Here is an 18,256-nt window from a genome sequence, read left to right as displayed (position 1 = left end):
CAGGTAAGCCACGAGAAATGCTTGAGTAGTCCCTGCACAGGAAAGGCAGCAGCAGGACCGTTTCAGTAGCTACATTCGCCGTCCTGCATCTCGATGGTTCTAAAATATGTACGGATAGCAGGAACAGCCCCTGGGTGCCTTAGGCAAAAATATTTGATGCTCTTATGTGGACAGCAAGCAAGATTTTCTTTGGGGTGGGTCTGATAGACATTGTTCTGGGCCTATCTGCTCTTGCTTGAGTAAGGATCAGTGATCATGTTTGGTTGAGAACCAGCAGGGAAGCAATGCCCCTGGCTTACCCCACCTTAGCGCTGCGTGTTGGTGTTTTGAAACAACTATTTGGTTTATATTTTGTAAACCGTTGTCTAGGAGGGAAGCAAAGAACCCGAAACCTCGACCTGATTAGTGTCTTGTTCCTCACTAATGTCATCATTATGCCACACAAGTGCCTGTCAGGGCAGCCAGGAGCTAAGGACAATCGCCTACACTGAAGGCTTCAGACTTGCCCCCGTCGCCCTGAATTTCCTCTGCTTTCACTTGTGTGAGGAGGACTTTTCTCCTTCTTGCTTTTTGCTCTCTTCCAGTTCTGCTGGCAGCACTGGGGCACTCTGGCATCTTTCACCTGTGCACCAAGAAGGAGATGTCCTTTCCTGGGGCGTGGGAGGTGGGCAGTTGGTTTGCTGGGGAGCTGTGTAGCTGAGGTCATGTCTCTTATGTCTCACCAGCGGAGAGAAAACAACACCCAGGGTTCTGAGGCTGACAGAGTACCTCTAATGCTCAGGTCACCTCAAACCACAGTCACAAAGGGGTGAAGATGTGGTTATGGTGGGTGTCTTGGAGAAGAGAGGGTGATACTAGAGGGGTTGAGTCCGACATCCTTCGTGCCTGGAGGAACACCACCACGTCCCAGGAGCACATTTGTGGGAGACAGCTGCTCCTTCTGCAGGAGACAACAACATCTGCAGCACCTTTGGGAACAGCTGCTGCAATAGAGATGCCAAGCCATCCTCTTCTCCTCCTTCAAATCCTTCCTGGCAAACAGTTTTCCTGGGATGACTTCACCGAGTACATCAGTTTACCCAAGGCTCTGAGAATTAAATGTGCAGGCAGTATTTTTCTCCTAAATGTATAGGCGAGAGGCACATGAGTGAGTGACTTCAGTGCCTGCCATGTACCTCCTGCTGCAAGATGCAGGACCTGCATGGGCTCAGCACTGGTAAGAGCCTCTGTGGCATTAGTCACAGCTAGTGGCTACCCACAGTCACTCTGGCTGTCTGAGCAAGAAAGCTTGTGGGTTTGTTTCAGCTTCCTTGCTAGAAGTCTCAAAGCCAGACATCCCCATTTTGGGCAAGAGATGCATTCCCAAACCTGACCCATCCTGCTTATTACTTGCTATTTTAGCAACTATTTCATCTTTTACTTCTGCCCTGTGAGCGTGTCAGTGCCTGGTGCTCCCACAGCGCTCGGCGCTGCCTCGATGGTATCGCTGCATCCTCATCCACTGCTTCCTCCCGCTGCTCTGGAGCATCTGTGACGTCACCCACCCGCCAGTGCTGCAGCAAAACTGGCGTGTCCTCGTCACTCTGCTCCCGTGAGGGCAAAGAAACAGCTCCCAGGGCCTCACTGGAAAGCCCGCGTCTCCCAGTATCTTCTTTTTCTCTCAGTAGTGACCGTTTCTCTCTCTGGCTTCAGAATCTCTGTTTCTGTTTTAAACAGATTAATTTTGTTCACCTTGAGAGGAGCTTTTTTCTGTAAAACTCTGCCTCGTTGCTTCTCCACTCCTTCCTAAATCTCAGACAGAAAATGCCTCTTCCTGTCCCCCGACTTGTTTTTCTCTTCTGCTGGGACTGATTTAATTGTTATTCTGCTCTTCCAATATTGCTCAAAAGGTGTTGGAGAAAACAAAGTTGTACTGAAACAGAAAACAATTTCAGAATGGGATGAATCACCCTTTCTTCAACCCCCATCTAAAAATAATAATAATAAAAAAAAAAGATGATTCACTGTAGAAAGTCTGTGTGAGGTTTCTCAAATTCAGTTCTGGTTTATCATCTGTGAGGCAATGCTGTGCTTGTCATTCTGGCAATGTGGTATCACTTTACTTGAAAATGGCTTGGAGGTTTTACTGATTCATTCTGGGAGATTATTTTGGTGGTAAGTTAGAAGGTTAATTTTGGTTCTTTCATGAAGCATTTAAAGCATATTTCAGACTATAGAAAATATCAGTAAATTGAAGTAAATATATAATAAAACATAACAAGAAGTATAATGAAAATACAATACACTTAAAGCCAGCGTAAGGCAGTGTGAGTTTTTTTTATGAGACAGAAAAGCTGTGGAAACTTTTGTCTCAGTATCATCAGGGGCAAGACCTTTGGGAGGTAATTCAGTACAATTAGGATGACACTGGTAATGTCATTTCTAGTTAAATTACAGAAAGTGGATAAAAAGGAAACATCAAACCTGGGGGACAGTGATACTTGCTGTACATTCCTCAGGATGCAGGAGTAGTGCCCGGTGCCACACGCTGCCAGTGCTACCCCAGGTGGGTGCTGGGGATGGTTCTCATTGCCCCCCTCAAGCTGGATCCAACCTTGCAGTTGCCTTGGCCTGTGTGTGTTTCCATCTCCACATGATGAGTGGAATGAGTATTTTGTAATCTGGGTGAAAATGTACGTGGTTCATATGTCTACTTTTGTGTTCTCACATGATCCCCAAAGAGGGAGAGAGACCACAGAACAGCTTTGGTGGAAGTTGGGCTGTGTGGATCAGCTGCAGGAGCACCCTGGAGCACTGTGGGGACTGGGTGTGTCCTGGGGACTGGTCTGTAAGGGTAAGAGAAGTTTCTCAAGCTCACAACAAATTGCACTGGATTTAAATAACAAATGTAAGTGCAGTACCGAATAAAGGGTACTGAAATACTCTTTATTTTCCACTTCCCTAACAGGCATTTTTCAAAATTTCTGCAAGGAGGACTCGAAGTAACCAAGCCTTGCCACTTAGGAGAGAGCAAAGGATCTGAGAAGTGACACATGCCTCCTTCCCAAGCCCCCCCATGTCTTGGCTGCCAGCCCTGGCTCAAACAGGTCAGTGCAGCACGGGGTGATTTTGGGAGAAAGTGTGATTAAGAGGGTGACAAAAGTCAGAGGAGCCTGCCAGGCAGCCCTATCACAGGAGGTGTGATGTTTATGGCAGTGCTGACGTGCTTGCTGTGAGTTAAAAAGAGGGCACTTGAGGTCAAATGGCCCAGCTCTTTGGCTCCCTCGCTGAGGGCCATCTGGAGTAGAAATCAAACTGCTGCATGGTGAAAGCTTTTTCATGAATCCCTTTTAATTAATGCTCGTGGAGGTGGTGGGAGGGGGCAATGTGAAGATAGGGATCAGTGCTGAGTGTGGCCAGAAGCAGTGCTGCTGACAGGGCACACTTCCCGTGTTGGCACGGGCACAATGGAGCAGAGCTCTCCCAAGATCTGCAACTGCACATAAACTGGACGTGTTGACAGTTTCCCCACACAGACTCTGTTAGGATTGCCAACCAAACTGCCTCTGGAGCGAGTCCAGAGCACAGCCACTAAGCTGATCACAGGGCTGGAACACCTCTGCTATGAAAACAGGCTGAGAGAGTTGGGGCTGTTCAGCCTAGAGAAGAGAGGGCTCTGGGGAGACCTTAGAGCACCTTCCAGTACCTCAAGGGGCTCCAAGAGAGCTGAAGGGGGAGTTTTCACAAGGCTTGGAGTGATAGGACAAGGGGGAATGGCCTCAAGCTGAAGGAAGGTAGGTTTAGATTAGATATTAGGAAGAAACTCTTTACTGTGAGGGTGCTGAGGCACTGGCACAGGTTACCCAGAGAGCTTATGGACTCTCCATCTGTAGAAGTGTTCCAAGACCAGGTTGGATGGGGCTCTGAGCAACCTGGTCTAGTGGAAGGTGTCCCTGCCTATGGCAGGGGGTTGGAACTAGATGGTCTGTAAGGTCCCTGCCAAGCCAAACCATTCTGTGATTCCATGATTAACTGAATTTTCACAATCTACGCACTTTAGAGCTACTTTTGATGTACTTATCAACCGCGTTTACTAATAAGACAGCAAAAGTGGTAGACATCATTCGTTCATGATTCATTTAGAAATAATCTCGTATGATTTAATTAGTGTGCTTTTTTTTCGGGGGAATTTTCTGTTCTTCCTAGTGTATAATAGATAAAGTTCCTGGTGTACTGAGAGTGGTCATATTCCTGTGGGGGAAAATGAAAATCCCTCATCCATAACTGAATTTGAAGCTGAGTATATCACAGAGACAAAAGAATCTCTACGTGTTTCATGCCTTTGGTGTATTCTAAGCCTGTGAGATGTCACACCAGTAAATGACCATCGCTTAGGGGCAGAGGTGAAAGTCCCAATCCCACTTCAGAATGTAAAACTCAGCAAACGCTTTTGCCAGGCTTAAGAACATGAATTTGAATTGTGAGCATGGATTAGAGCATAGTTGGCCTGCAAAGGACATGAGTAAGTTACAGAGGAAGTAGGGACTGTGGGGAAGGTGAAATACTGGATGTTGTTTAGTGCCTAACGAATAACCTAGTTTTGCCACGAAGGGGTAGAGCACAGTCAGGGGAGTGTTTGCAGTTGCAGTGCTTGGCTGAGCTGTGAACACTCCTGCTTCAGTTCAGCCCTCCCTGAATGAGCTGGGGAGCTTGAGCAGAGCACCAGGGTACTGTATCTCAGCTGGTGAGAGCTTGCTACTACCATCCCCTTCTCAGCAAATTTACTTAAATTATAGATTTCAGTAAATACCTGATAAAACATAACAAGAAGTATAATAAAATACAACACACTTAAAGCCAGTGTAAGACAGTGTGGCTTTTTATGAGACACAAAAGCTGTGGAAGTTTTTGCCTCAATATCATCAAGGGCAAGACCTTTGAGAGGTTCAGTACAATTGGGCTGACACTGCTAACATCATCTCTAGTTAAATTAGAGAAAATGGATAAAAAGAAAACATCAAACCTAGGATGAAAACATCAACCCTCTTTCTAAAAAGAAGACTACTCCTAGTGCAGCAAAAGTGGTGTGTAAGTTCTGTTGCACACAAGAAAGAACAAGTGTGGTTTATTCTGGGGAGTTTGCTGTCAAAATCAAGATGCAGGGAGTCCGAAACCAGCAAAAGCAGCAATAATTCTTCAGCCTGAAAGGAACTAGGGAGAGACTTGAGAGAGGCTTTCACCCATCTTCAGTCAGGCTGGCAAGGTGCAGCTTCCCTTTACAAAACTGGATTCACTTTCACCCGTTATAGGTCATCACAGCTACAGTAACACAGGGACTGGAGTTTCTCCCAGGGTGCTAGCAGTGCCCCTCACATGCCCCCTTTCCATAGTGACAGGAAACCTGGGAATATCCAGAAACTCTCTGTCTACAAGTGTCAAAACCTGCCCCTTCAGAAATCCCACTGGGGTGGGGTCTGCGGTCACAGACGCTCGCACGTGGGCACACGTGGGTGTCAGCCTGTTCCCTGTCAGCAAACGTCAGTGTGAAAACTTCTGCTGCTCTGTGGCAAAAGGGAACGTGAGGACATTCACACATCCTTTCTGTGGCTGCCCAGGCGGTGTCTTTAGCTTAGAAATGTACCCTGTTACATCAGATGATGAATAAGATATGACCAAATCTGGATGCTGCATCTACGCTCAAGGACATTAAGCACATGAACAGCAATAAGGCCATGTTTTAAAAAGGAACAAGGCAGCATAATAAAGGATTTAAGGAGACCTTGTTTTAATGAAGTGAGGTATAAAAAATGTAGGCTGATCTTCTGTCACTTGTACTGCTCTGCCTTACATTTTGCGATCCCATACATGAACAGAAGTAAATGTTTATTCTGAAGCAAATTTGCTTGTAGATTTGAATTTCTGAGGGTAAAATTTGCTCCTCAATATATATATACAGATGTTTTATAGATCGAACCCTAATTATGGGCAAAGACAAACTTGTCTGCCAAAGCAGTATTCAGCCACCTGAGAGTTTTCCAGCAGCAGGTAATTCTCAGATACTGAAAAAGTTGTAAGACATCAAAGGTTCTCATTCAAGATTGCCTTTAAAATGCTATTCTGGGCACTGAAAATGTTTTCTCCCTGAAGCCTTTGTCAGTAACATTTCCTTAGTATTTCCTGCAACTGAAAAAGGCGTAAGAGGGGTTTTTACTTGGTTGCTCTCATAGAAGGTCAAGTTTCATTTAACAGATTAGGATTCAGATATTCCATGAAGTTCTGAATTGAATTAAGTAAGTAACTTAACAGCAGTGATTGTGAAGTTAATTTAAATTGACATTTAAATTGAAGGCTAGATAATCTAAAATAAGAATTTTACATTTATGAAGGAAAATAAATAGCAGCACTCGCTGTACAGTTTGGAAAGCTGTTCTGTAGTATAACCAAATGAATCCCTTTCCTTTGCACACATGGTCAGGGTTAGGGTAGAAACTTTGATTTCAGACTAATTATTTCCACTGTGAACTTCAGAGTACTTCAGTTTGTAACTTGATCTTTGTAGTCTGTAGTTCATATTACATGGACTTTACTTCAGTATTTGTTCTTATAGATCTGCCCATTGCTCCAAACCATGCCTAAGTCACAACGAGGAAAATTTCTGCAATTCATTGTGGAACTCAATGTTTAAGTGGTTGGACAAAGTATCAAAAAACATCTGCATATGTTTTATATACACAGTAAAAATAATGAGAGGGATAGCAGAAGATTTCTGCCAGAGCAATGCCAACTATGTGATACGCCCTAAGGAATGACTCAAACAACGGGATAGGTTCATGAATACAGAAAAGAACTGTTGAAGACAAATGTCTTTATCCACGTACTCATGGAGTAACATTACAACATGGCCAATCTTACCAAGTTTCACAATGAATAGCAAGTGGGAACTGAGAAAAGCAAACTGTTGCCCGAACGTCGTTACCGTAAATGTAAAGGAAAAGAAACACTGTAGGTGGGGATAGTAGTTCTGAGCCATTCCTTTGGTGTCTTATATGTAACTGTCCCAAAAAAACCCCAAGAGGGCTTCACCACCAGAAATCTCCCATCCTGCAGACAGCCCTGTCTGTTCTTGCCCTCTTGGCCACAGCCCCTGAGCGCATCTGACGGCAATTAAAAAATGAACCCCATCTGAGGTGTTTCACATTTCCACCCCTGGTCAGGGATCTTTTCCCTTCTGTCTGCGGTTGTTTAACCTTGATCCAGTCATTCAGGTGAGAACAGAGAAAAGTGGAAACAAGTCTATGTTATTTCCCCCCTGCGTGTTGAGACGCAGCGTGGCCACCACCTCAGCATGGGCAGGGACGGGCTCAGCGGCCTTCGAGCTCAAGTGTTCTCTGAAAACAAAACCATGTTTTGATTACGGCTCAGTGACATTTAATTTGGTTCAGCCAAAAGTAATTATTTTACCAACTGGCTGCTGAAAATAGAGACTTGTTGAATTTTCCCCTGGATATGGCTGTCGAACCACAGGGGAGATTGTGGGGAAGCACCGTTCAGGTGCCCAGCTCCAGAGTCCGTGGTGCAGCCGATGAAAGCCCCACAGCTTGCAAAATCATCCTTTGCATGTCGTGCTTGTTTATACTTCGTTATTTGCAAGCTGTTCAGCTGCAGCAAAAAATTTCTGTGGAGCAGGGAGCAGAAGAGCGTGCTTTGGGATAAGATCCAGGCTGATGTTTCCATCAGCCACGAGCTGGCTACGTTGCACTGGCAGCTACGAATTAGGTGACTCAGTCCTGTGTGGTCACAGTGAGGCAGAAAATAGCAATGTTTGTGGCACACAAACATGTGGGGTGGGGGCTGGTCCCATCCTGTTTAGTACATCAGCATTTGAAACGACCACTGCACTTTTACTTTCTCTGGTGCAAAGCACCCAGACCAGCCTGCTTAATTTTACAATATCTAGGTATGTCAGTGATATCCGGGCCAGTGCTTTCAAAAGCAAGTCTTGGAAATCGTGGGTGAAAATTGCCCCCCTCCACTCAGACACCTAAATAAAGTGCCTGCCTTCAGAAACACGCCGTGAAAAACCCCGGTCTTTATCATTAGTGACATTTTGTTGAGATCCGTTATCTGTGTGGTTCCACAAGTGACCTAGAATAAGAAGAGCAGAATTCTTGTTTTTAGAAATAGGAAAATTTGCCCTTTAGGGAGTACTCCATGACGCAGAAATATTGAGGGTGGCTGCTGGCCTTTGCTGTGACTGTCATTGCATGGGATGCTCTCTCGAAGCGGTGCGGAATTGCCCTGTGGCATCAATGGGCGAGAGCAGCTGGAGATGATCCAGGGTGCTTTTGTTGGCAGGGTTTCTTTCCCGGGGCGGATAAATCCACCGCAGCAGCGGTGTGCCCAGGGCAGCAGAGCAGGGGGAATTCGTGGCACGCCACAGCATTTGCAGGGACTGCTGCAGGCCACAGCCACAGTGTGGATTGAGGTTGCCCTCAGGTTTTTCACCGTTTTCTTTCAGCGTATCTGCAGCCAAAAAAATCATCTGTCTGGCTTTGGTTTAGCTTCGCTTCGGCAGAGCCAAAGCAGATCTCCCCCTGTGTGCTGCAGAGGGTGCAAAGGCTTGGGACAGGTCTATTCCTAATGTCAAACAGTGGCATAAAGGTCCAGGGTGCTCAGCACAATCGGGGGACTTGTGTGGGCAGCCAAGAGTGTCAGATGGATTTTGGCTGTGTATTTCTCCTGTTTCACGTTGCACAGAGCCTGGCTGGGTATTTATATCAACCAGGAGCCAGGAAGCGTGGAAAATACCATACAACATTTGATTTTATCGGTGTTATTAGGAATTCACCATCCCAAGGACCCTATTTCTGAGGGCTAGCTTATAGGAAAACTGGAGCCTGTCTAAACCCCATTACTACATTTGGAGGCATATTATAGGACTTAACCTATATGTAAAAGTGTTGGTCTAATTTGAGGAAGGAGTCCTGAATGTTGTTTTGTATCTCCAGGTACAACCTTGCAGTTTCCCAAACATCATCCTTTTCTGATTGAATAACGAAGAGGAAAATGGTTTACTGAAAGGGCACGTGAGGCAGAGCACTGTCTAATATTTAATCTGGATAAAGTTATATTAGGAAAAAAAAGACTTAGAGGAGACCATGAACTATTTTGCCTATCAGAAATATGCAAGAAGAATTGCCATGCTAGGCCAAGTCTGCCTGTAAATCCTACAAACTCAGTATTTAGAAGTAATCGCAAGTTTACTACATATCTGACCAACCAGGTACAACCTTTGCCAAAGCAACTAAATTACAAAGAGAAGGGCAATGCACTGGGATAGGAACTTGATTTTTAAGGTCTATTTAAGATGAAAAACATACCCAGATCATAAGCACGTGCTTCTGGGATGAAGCTTTGCAGGAACCAGGAGACACTTGCCTGTTCAAGGCAAAGGTTGCTAAAAGGAATGTATGATATGACACTGAAAAGGTTTATATATATATATATATATATACACACAATAAAGAATTTCAGTACAACAAGATATAAACTCAGAAACCTCCAGCTACAGGTCAGATACTTTACTGCTTAAATAGGCCATGCTTGATTCTTCTAGATTCGAGTTTGTGATGTTTGGCTTCCCCAAATTTGCATGAAATGGAAGATATACAGCTGAGGTCTTATACCAAATGAAAAGGAGTTAGCAGTCAAAGGCCTGCTGAGAAAACTTCATCCTCAAGGAATATTTTTCCTAAAATCCTTATGCCTGTTTTGGAGCGAATGATTCTAAACAAAAAAAGTAAGGGGTTTGCTTTTGAGGGGCAGAAGAGTTTTTTTGGGGTGTGTTGCTCTGGTTGTGAATTGCAGCCAGCACTTTGCTTGCAGCTCACACTGGGACATGGTTTTCTGTCAGGCAGCAGAGTGATTGTCAGCTGTTATTAATCGTCATTTCCAATAATTAATCAATTTCTGAGAATAAGAAAAAAATATATGTTTCAATTGTTAAAGCACTTTGACTGAGAGTCTCTCAATAGTTCTAAACTCTGGAGCAAAGAAAAAGAGCGGGAAGGAAGGCGATTTTTAATTTTTATTTTATCTATGTGCGAGCATAAGTGTTAATTTTTTGGCCTCACAGATAGGGGATATCTGGGATGGTTTGATGGTGTGGGGTTTTCAGCTGCTTCCTAGATTACCAAACCTGAAATAAGCTGTGTCCTCCACCTACCCCTCATTACCCCAGCAGTTAATCCTGCCCCTGATTTGGTCAAGCTCCACCAATCTCCTCTAACAGGGAGATCTGGATCAGTACATTGCACAAAAGAGAGTGGTTTTTTTACAAGAACATATGCTGGATTTACCTGGTGTACAAAATAATGCAAACAATGAGAAAGGTCAATAAATTGGGGGTTCTTCCTGTGAATGGCAAGAATCCTGTGGGGGAATCTGCAAAGTCATGTAATTAAAGGCTGATAATGGAAGTCAGCAACAGGCTGGATTAAGGTTGAACAAGTGCTTATAGCTGCTGCTCTTTGTAATGATGAAAGTTGGGCTTTGCAAGTGTACTGCCTTTCCCTGACAATTTTAAGTGCCTCCAGAGAGTTATGTTTGAGGACAGGATATTAATTAATCATGCCTCTTCTGGTTTCAGAGAGAGATTTGCTGGAGACTACAGTTTTGTTCCAGAAGTGAAATGGTATTCACTTACATAAACCTTTTAGCATGAAATCATGGCATAATGAGATTTATCCAAATGGGAGGTATATTATTGAAATCCTGTGGTTTTTCCCCCTTGCTCTTCTCAGGGTCAGTTCCAAAATCTCAAAAACTCCAAGCTCTCCCCCATTTTTCATTGTGTTGTTCACATTCTGCCATTCCTGTCGAAGTCTTACAGATTTCATTTTTGGGTCCTTTGAACTGGCTAAAGCAACACTTAAAGCATTGTGCTGACCCTGGAGCCCTCCTAGGTCTGGGAGCTCTGAAACAAGAGCTGTCCTCTTTGAGGGTAGAAGCAAAACTGTGCATTTCATCCATTGCAAAAACAAAACCTGCAGATACATCACCCAGGATTGTTGCAGAAATGTCTCTAAGGAACCAGACAGGTTTTACTCATGTTGAAGCTGTTCTGCTCTGTATCCAAGCTGTCTAACCTCATTCACAGCAGAGCCACAGGCAGAGTTGTGTTGCACACCTGCAGAGTTCTTAAAAACTTATTTTCTGAATTACTCACTGCTCCCCTGTATTTCCCTCTGTCTTCCCATGCTTTTATACCAGGGCAAGTCTCAGTATTCAGAGATTGTCCAGGACAAAGAGGAGGAGCTTGGAATGGTTTCACAGGGTTTCTATGTACAAAAGCATTTCTGAACCACTTAAAAATCCTTTGCTTAAGGTAAGGTAGATCAGTATCTGCCAAAAATAAGCCCTCAAAGGCATTTCCACAGCCACATAAAAAAAGCAGCCACCTGTGACTAAGTTGTGCAAGATGTGTAGTACCAACAGGATCCTGGTTTTCCTCATCCATTATGTTCTCAGTTATGCTGTGGAAGTTGCATTTGACAGCAAGTGCTATGATGTGATGTAAATAAATAGGCCATTCATAAACAGTTTTACAAGTCACTGTTTTATCAGCCATTAAACATCAGCAAATGTTCATTAAAAAAGCATTGAGAACAGCTAGAAAAACTGGAAGGCCAAACAGTCAGAAGAGGGTGTGACATGCCTTCTTTTAGCACCATGATTTTCATACTGTAATGAAAATTCCACTAAAAAGGGAGCTACGAGAAGGCTGGAGAGGGACTTTTCACAAGGGCTTCTGTCTTTTGAACATTGTGGTAATAGGCTGACTGAAATTAGATGGTTTATACCTGTGCCAGGCTGCCTGTTGGCAGAGATTTGGATACAGAATTTGCACTTTCCCTCTAAACCTTGGAGGAACTTCCTCTGTTGCTTTCTGGCGTATGCCTATTGTTTGTGACTTGAAATTATCCCCTGTTGTGTTATCCTTCAGTAAAAGGTGAAAATTCATCCAAATCTTAAGAATTCAGGTTTTAACTTTTAAAAGAAATCTGGAAAAATGTCAGCAGGAGTCAGGTAAGAAGAACTTGCCATTCCTGCTGTCTGCATTTCTCACCAGCTCCCTCCTGGAGGTTGCTAGGACTTCCCAGGACAGAGAAGGAGACTCATGCCCTGGGTGTCAGACTTGGAAAAGGATTTTACAGTTGTCACAAGCGTGGTGTAGTGTGTTAGTCACAGCACTGTGGTTTCTGACAGCTCCCTACTGCTAAACCCAAAGGCCAATTTGCAGCATGGATTAGGCACCCACAGACAACTCAGAACTGATTATACTTGATATTCATTAATGCCCAGTGTCTTGCTGCTCGCTCAGACTTGCAACTTGGGCATCATCTTTGTTGAGGACTGTTCTGTATCCAGATAATGCTTCAGTTTGGATGCGTGTGTTCAGTAACGTAAAGGTTTTATTCACAATGTTAAACTTTCTTCTTGTGTCTCTGTTATTGCAGGACTCTTCTTGGGTTTCACATAGTCCTTGCCTGCTACTGAAAAGCTAATTTTCCAAGACTACCTGTCTGCTTAAGTAGTTTCTGTGGTACCTTTGCTGTATCCCATGCCTGTTCATCCAAGTCCAGCTGTGAGGTACTCTCTCACTCACTCGTGATCATCTCCCCCTTGCTGTTGGCACATTCCCTTCCACCTCTCCAAGGCTTTGCCACCCTCCTGGTACCTATTTAAAGAGTGCACTTTTTCACTGGTATTTCCAAAGCCTCCCAGTTTCAGTCATCTTGAAATGCTTTTCTAAGAAGTGACTGTCAGAAGGATGTTAACAGTCCTTGGATTTCTGGCCAAAACTGTCTTATGTATTATCTGTCTTCTGCTGAGGTTGAAAGCTTTCTAGGGCATGGGGCTGTTACTGTTCTGCTTGGATAGTCCCTAAAGCAACTTGTATGCAAATAATAATAATAATAGTGGTAATTGCTAGGAACTCGGTGAGCGTTATCAGGTAAAATCTACTGAAGCTGATGTCATGTTTTTAAAGAGATGGTGCCTTGAACAAGGCAATTTCTCAATGGAAACTGCTGAAATAAGTGTGAAATGATTTCATTTTTGTCAAAGGCTTGTGCCACCTTTTGAACTGCAAAAGTTTCAGGATGGCAACAATGCCACAAAAAATTATGGTCCTAGACTCCGTTTTCCATTCAATACCTAGATTCAGTTTGAATCAGTGCTTCACTCTTAAAAACAAATTATTTTGTATGTCACCTGCCACCCTGAGATTTGCAGGTGGTGTTCAAAAACTACCTTAAACTTTTGAACTCCTGGACAATGAGCCAGCACCCCACATGCAATTCGTTGGTCTAAGTTCATTCTAACCCCAAACACGTAGAAGGAAATTCATTCTAAGAATGCAGCTCTAGATACTAAGAAATGTCCCAGATGGCCATGACGTATCTGTAAACTGTCACTGTGAAGTAATTTGTGCAATAAGGGACACTCTGAACCCAGTGAAAGGGGAACCTGTGGGGTAAGCAGCTCCTCCCTGAGCCAGGCTGATGGTGGAGCCATCCCCTCTGACACTTCCTTGGAGGAGAATGTTGGTGTTGAATAACAGTGTTAAAACATCCAAAGTGGTGACCCAGTCATGGTAAAATGTCTGTGGGGCCTTGTTTCTCCCTTTGGCAGAGATTACAAAGGCAGGCTCTGCTCTGCCCATCAGGCTGGGCCGAAAGCACTTGGTGTAGTGAATGAATCCATGCCAAGACAGAGTTAGGAGAGGCTGGTTTGTTTTTCCCTTGACATGTAGCTATTTTCTCCTCTCTGTGCTGTCCTGTCTTGGTCAACATGAGCATGGAACAAATGTGATAGGGAGAATTTTTCTCCCCTTTATTGTCTGAATGGTCTTGCTTCTTAACCTTCCTAGGAGAAGTTCAGGTGGCTAAACAGAGTGGGAGGACCCTGCTGGAGGCACGGGGGCAGCAGCTTTGCTAAGGAGGCACGAGGAGGAGAAGCCTCCAAGGAAGCACGGCACTAAAGAAGAAGGATTGCATGAGGGCTGTCGGGTTGGCTGGGACACTGATGCTGTGTCCTGATCCAAGTCACTTATAAGCCATTGCAGACTTGGGGTGGGAAGGCTTGTGCTGCATAGGAATGACTGAGGCTGTTTGGTTGCTTTCCTAAGACAGCCTCTCCTGGTGCCACCTCAGCGTTTAGGGATCTCAGGTCTCTTCTTGTCAGCTTTACAGGAGCGGCTTCTCAAAAGCGCTTTTGTCCGGAGCTGTTGCCCAGACAGCCGGGCAAACCCGTGCCAGTCTGTCCCCGTGTTTCCTTTCCCAAGAGCAATACTCCACTTTAGATTGGAGAGCCAGGCACTGGCTGCCTGACCCAGGATGCTTGTGGTCTTCTCGGAATAACACCACCCTCAACATGAGCCTGGCAAGGGCCACAGGGAACTCGTGGAAGGAAACAATGTGGATCTGTGAGCAAAGACTTCAGCTGCTTTCCCAGAAATACGCGTTTACAGCCATCATCTGTCAAGCAGCTTTGGTGGTATTTAACTGGTATTTAACTGGTACTGGCTAATTCAGAGACTGAAGCTGCCTTGGCTGATTGCACCCACCTCTGCAATCATGGAACATGGCTGGGAGTGAGCCCAGATGGGTGGGAGGTGAGAGCAGCACCTCTGGAGCCACCAGGGCTGTGCTGGCCCAACAGCGTGGCAAGAGTCGAGACCTGAGTAAGTCCCTTGTGCTTGAAGTCAAACATCCTTCTGGGCTGGGGAAGGCCAGTGAGGGTGAGGTGTGACATCCCCAAAGAGCCAAAGGGCAGAGACAGAATGAGGTGGGACGGGATGGGAGAGGCCATTTCCTGGTGGCCCTGGCGGATCCCTATGTGGGGAGGTAGCGCTGGGCACACATCTTGGAGCACTGAGGCTGGCAAAGCAGCAGGGCTGTGGGCAGGCAGTGCTGGCCCTGGGCTCAGCTCACAGCTCCCTGTGCCCTGGGATGCTGTCAGCAAGGTCCTGGGACATGGCCCTGAGCCCACAGACGCCGCCCGCGCCACAACCTCCCCTTTGTTTTTGGTGGCGACGCATCCAGAGCTGCGTTTCCTACACCCACTGGGAGGATGTGGGATTTTCCTGGCTGCGAAATGCAGCAGCAGAGAAGCTCTGCAGGCTGGGCCAGTGACTCAGCCGCTGGTGATGTGCAGGGGACAGTATAGACAGGCTCTCCCCTCTCCCTTTGCCCAGCAGCCCAAGCCACGGTGCCCTTTAACACCTTAATCCTTTTGTTTTCCACCCCGCTCTTAATTCTGCCACACGAGAGGTGAAGAAATTAATCCCGCCAGCAGGAGATACCCCAACTGGTTTGGAGAAACAGACACATGATTTTTATTTAAAAAATATTTCATTCCTTTCATCATAGTCATTTCTGCAGAAACACAGTCAGAAGTTGCTGTGTAGGAGTATGGATTTCTGGTAACAAGGCCACCTACACAGATCCACCGCAGGAAATAGGAAGCCCAGACCTAAAGCCTTCATTGTTTAAGGCCCAGTTTTTGCAGAAGTGCTAAGCTGAGGGCAATGGGAATAGATGATGCTGTGCCCTTAGCAGGAGGTGGTCAGGATTGCACCATTCTCAGCCTTGACTTGGTGAGTCAGAGCATTGCATGGCATTTGATAGGCAGGAGGATTCTGAATCTCTCCGCAAAAATCCCCACGTAATAAATAATATCCTGTTTAATACAACTATTGCATCTTGTTTTGGAACTAGGAAGAATAAAAATACTTGTTTCTTCCAACCCCCCCCCTTCTAAAAGAAGTTTCATTTTTGGGTAAAGCTCCTTTAATTGTGATACATAAGCATTTTCAAGTCTTATTTTCTCTTGGATTTGTAATATTGCTATTTTTAATCCTGTAAGCAATAATACATTTGTTTTCTGCAGAAGAATCCTAAGCATTTACTTCACCCACATAGGGGCCCAGTTTATGAGGATTCAACAGAAAAATATTTATGTATTTTGCAGCAGGAACAGAAATAATATTTAAACCTGTCAGCCATTTTGTTGAATACTTTATTGGTTCCTAATGTTAAGGAGGAAGCTAATAAAGAGCCATATAAGGGACATGTTTACCAAAAACTAATCTCAACTATAGTAATTTTCTGCTTAGAGAAAATAGTTAGCCCCTGTTTCGCCTGTTGGCTGCTGTGCATGGGCTGTACCTTCACTGACATGGATTTTTTCATGTAGGAAAAAATCCCCAAATCTTTGTTAAATTTATATCCTTTCCGAAAGGAGCTATTCTGCAGCAATTATCTTCAACCTCTCAATGACTATAGTGCATGAACTGATTTAAACAAAACATTCAGAAGATGTGTGGAAACAGTGTTTCTGTGGAATTCTGATACCACTTCTTTAAAAGTTGTGAAAATGTTGAGCTTTTTTACTGAAATAACTTCTAGCGTTTCTAAGTGAGATCTGCAGTGTTTGCAGTCAGTTTTTCCTTGATGTTTAGAGCTTTCACAGTGCTTCTCCTTTGGAGGTCTGAAAAAATTTACAGGAAAGCATATATCAGTTTTCTCTATATTGAGGATGTTGAGCAGGGTCAGGTGGAGAAGAAACTACCCTAGGAAGGAATTTCAGACAATTGCATGGATGTGTAAATTATTCTGGCTTTGTTTGTTTGCACTAAGCTATGCTTCTGGGTAGAGAGTGGCACAAAATAATGCTGGAAATGGTTTAGTTTAAGCTGTTGCATTTGCTTCCTGTGGAAACCTATTTTTACTGCTTTATTTAATGTTGGGGGGGGGGATTCTTTTTATAGTGAAACTTTTGTCGCTACTAGAACCAGTTAGAAGCTTTCAAAGGACATAAAGTGGCCTTGAGAGCAAAGGCAAACTCACTGAGACTGCACCAGTTTGTTGCAGACCCCGAACCAGGTACAAGTAGTTCCCATGCCACTTCCCACAGCCCTTGCTGGCCCAGTGGGATTTTCACTCCAAGTAAACAAGGGCTAGATTTCTGCACCATGCTAACCCTACAGTACACAAAGCCTGCCCTGTCTGTGACTAAAATGTTAGAGCAAATCCCCCCTCTTTCCAAGTGAAGCTTCCCAACTCAAATTTGTACTTTTTCCATGTCAAAAGTATGTGAAACTCTTAATAATGATAGGACTGCAAGATTTGCACTGTGTGTGTATGTATGTGTGTGTGCACATGCATCCAACATGAGGGGAGTAATAAATATATGCAAAAATGTTAAGGCTGTGGCCAGAATTTTTCACCTTTGCAGCTCAGGTTTGACAGCTTTGCTTTGTTCTTAACTGCTGTGTGAAATCTAATTCAGACAAGCACCAAAAAAAAAAAAAAAAAAAAAGACTTGAGCAATTTCAAGTTTAGTGATTAGTGGCAGTCAGGGCTCCAAAGAGGTCAAGAGCTACAGCTTTAGGTCCCCACAAGGCCACTGGAGTTATGCCACATCCCAGAGCACACTCACCTTGGGGACAAGGGTCTAATTCTCAAATCCTTGTTCCTCTTGACTCGAAGAAAGGCCATGATTCCAGCTTTCCCACATCCCAAGGGGCGGCCACGAGCATCCTGCAGCAGGTCTGGCTCTGTCTCCCTGCTGGAAGTGGTTCCATTTGATAGCAGTTATTCCCAAAGGGAGGAAATAACTCGACAAGAGTGGTCAGAGCGCTCAGGGGGACTGTGTGAAAGGCGAGCTGAGCTCTCTGCTCTCCTGGGAGTGTTTCTTTAATAATTGATACAGAGTGGGAGTTTCAGAAAGTGTGGTTTGGGGGTTCAGCTTTGAACAACCGACTAATAATTACAGCATTTTGCACATGGGTAGTGTGAAAAGACTTGTTTTCTTTTCTTTTTTTTTTTTTTCAGAGAAAATAATTTTGTATCCAACCACGTATTTCAAGCCCTGTCTGGATGGTGTTTGTGACTGTATTTTCTATCGTCATTGAAAGCCACAGAGGAGGGAAATAAGCATCAGAGCATCACTCACCTCACACTTTAGTAACTGGATGCCCTCTAGCGAGGCTGCCACTGCTCTCAGATCTGTCAGTCCTTATTTATATGGAGATATGTGACATTTCCATGTGTCAAGTGTGACAGTGGTGAGTTCTGGCTCAGAGCACTTTCTGGTGCCCAAGTCTTTCTCAAAATCCACTTATGCTGCAGTTATAGTGTGGCAGTAAGTGATTTGTTTAACTCAGGGAGGAGGTTTCCATTTTAAATATGTGGTGTGACTTCGCCAGGCA

The 18,256-nt window shown here is 44.5% G+C and overlaps 1 long non-coding RNA gene across 1 annotated transcript; it reads left to right on the top strand.

Annotated features, from left to right (window-relative positions):
- The first annotated feature begins 2,664 nt into the window (after window positions 1-2,664).
- LOC126642721 (uncharacterized) lies at window positions 2,665-18,071 on the top strand. Its single transcript, XR_007629515.1, has 3 exons — window positions 2,665-2,833; window positions 2,948-3,086; window positions 17,880-18,071. It is a non-coding gene; the product is annotated as an uncharacterized LOC126642721 (long non-coding RNA).
- The last annotated feature ends 185 nt before the right edge of the window (window positions 18,072-18,256 follow it).

This window comes from Myiozetetes cayanensis, unplaced genomic scaffold, assembly GCF_022539395.1.
Source record: "Myiozetetes cayanensis isolate MyiCay16 unplaced genomic scaffold, myiCay2020 scf24, whole genome shotgun sequence".
Lineage (NCBI taxonomy): Eukaryota > Metazoa > Chordata > Aves > Passeriformes > Tyrannidae > Myiozetetes > Myiozetetes cayanensis.
Note: the sequence above shows the minus strand (reverse complement) of the source record. Positions and strands in the feature narration are given on the sequence as shown.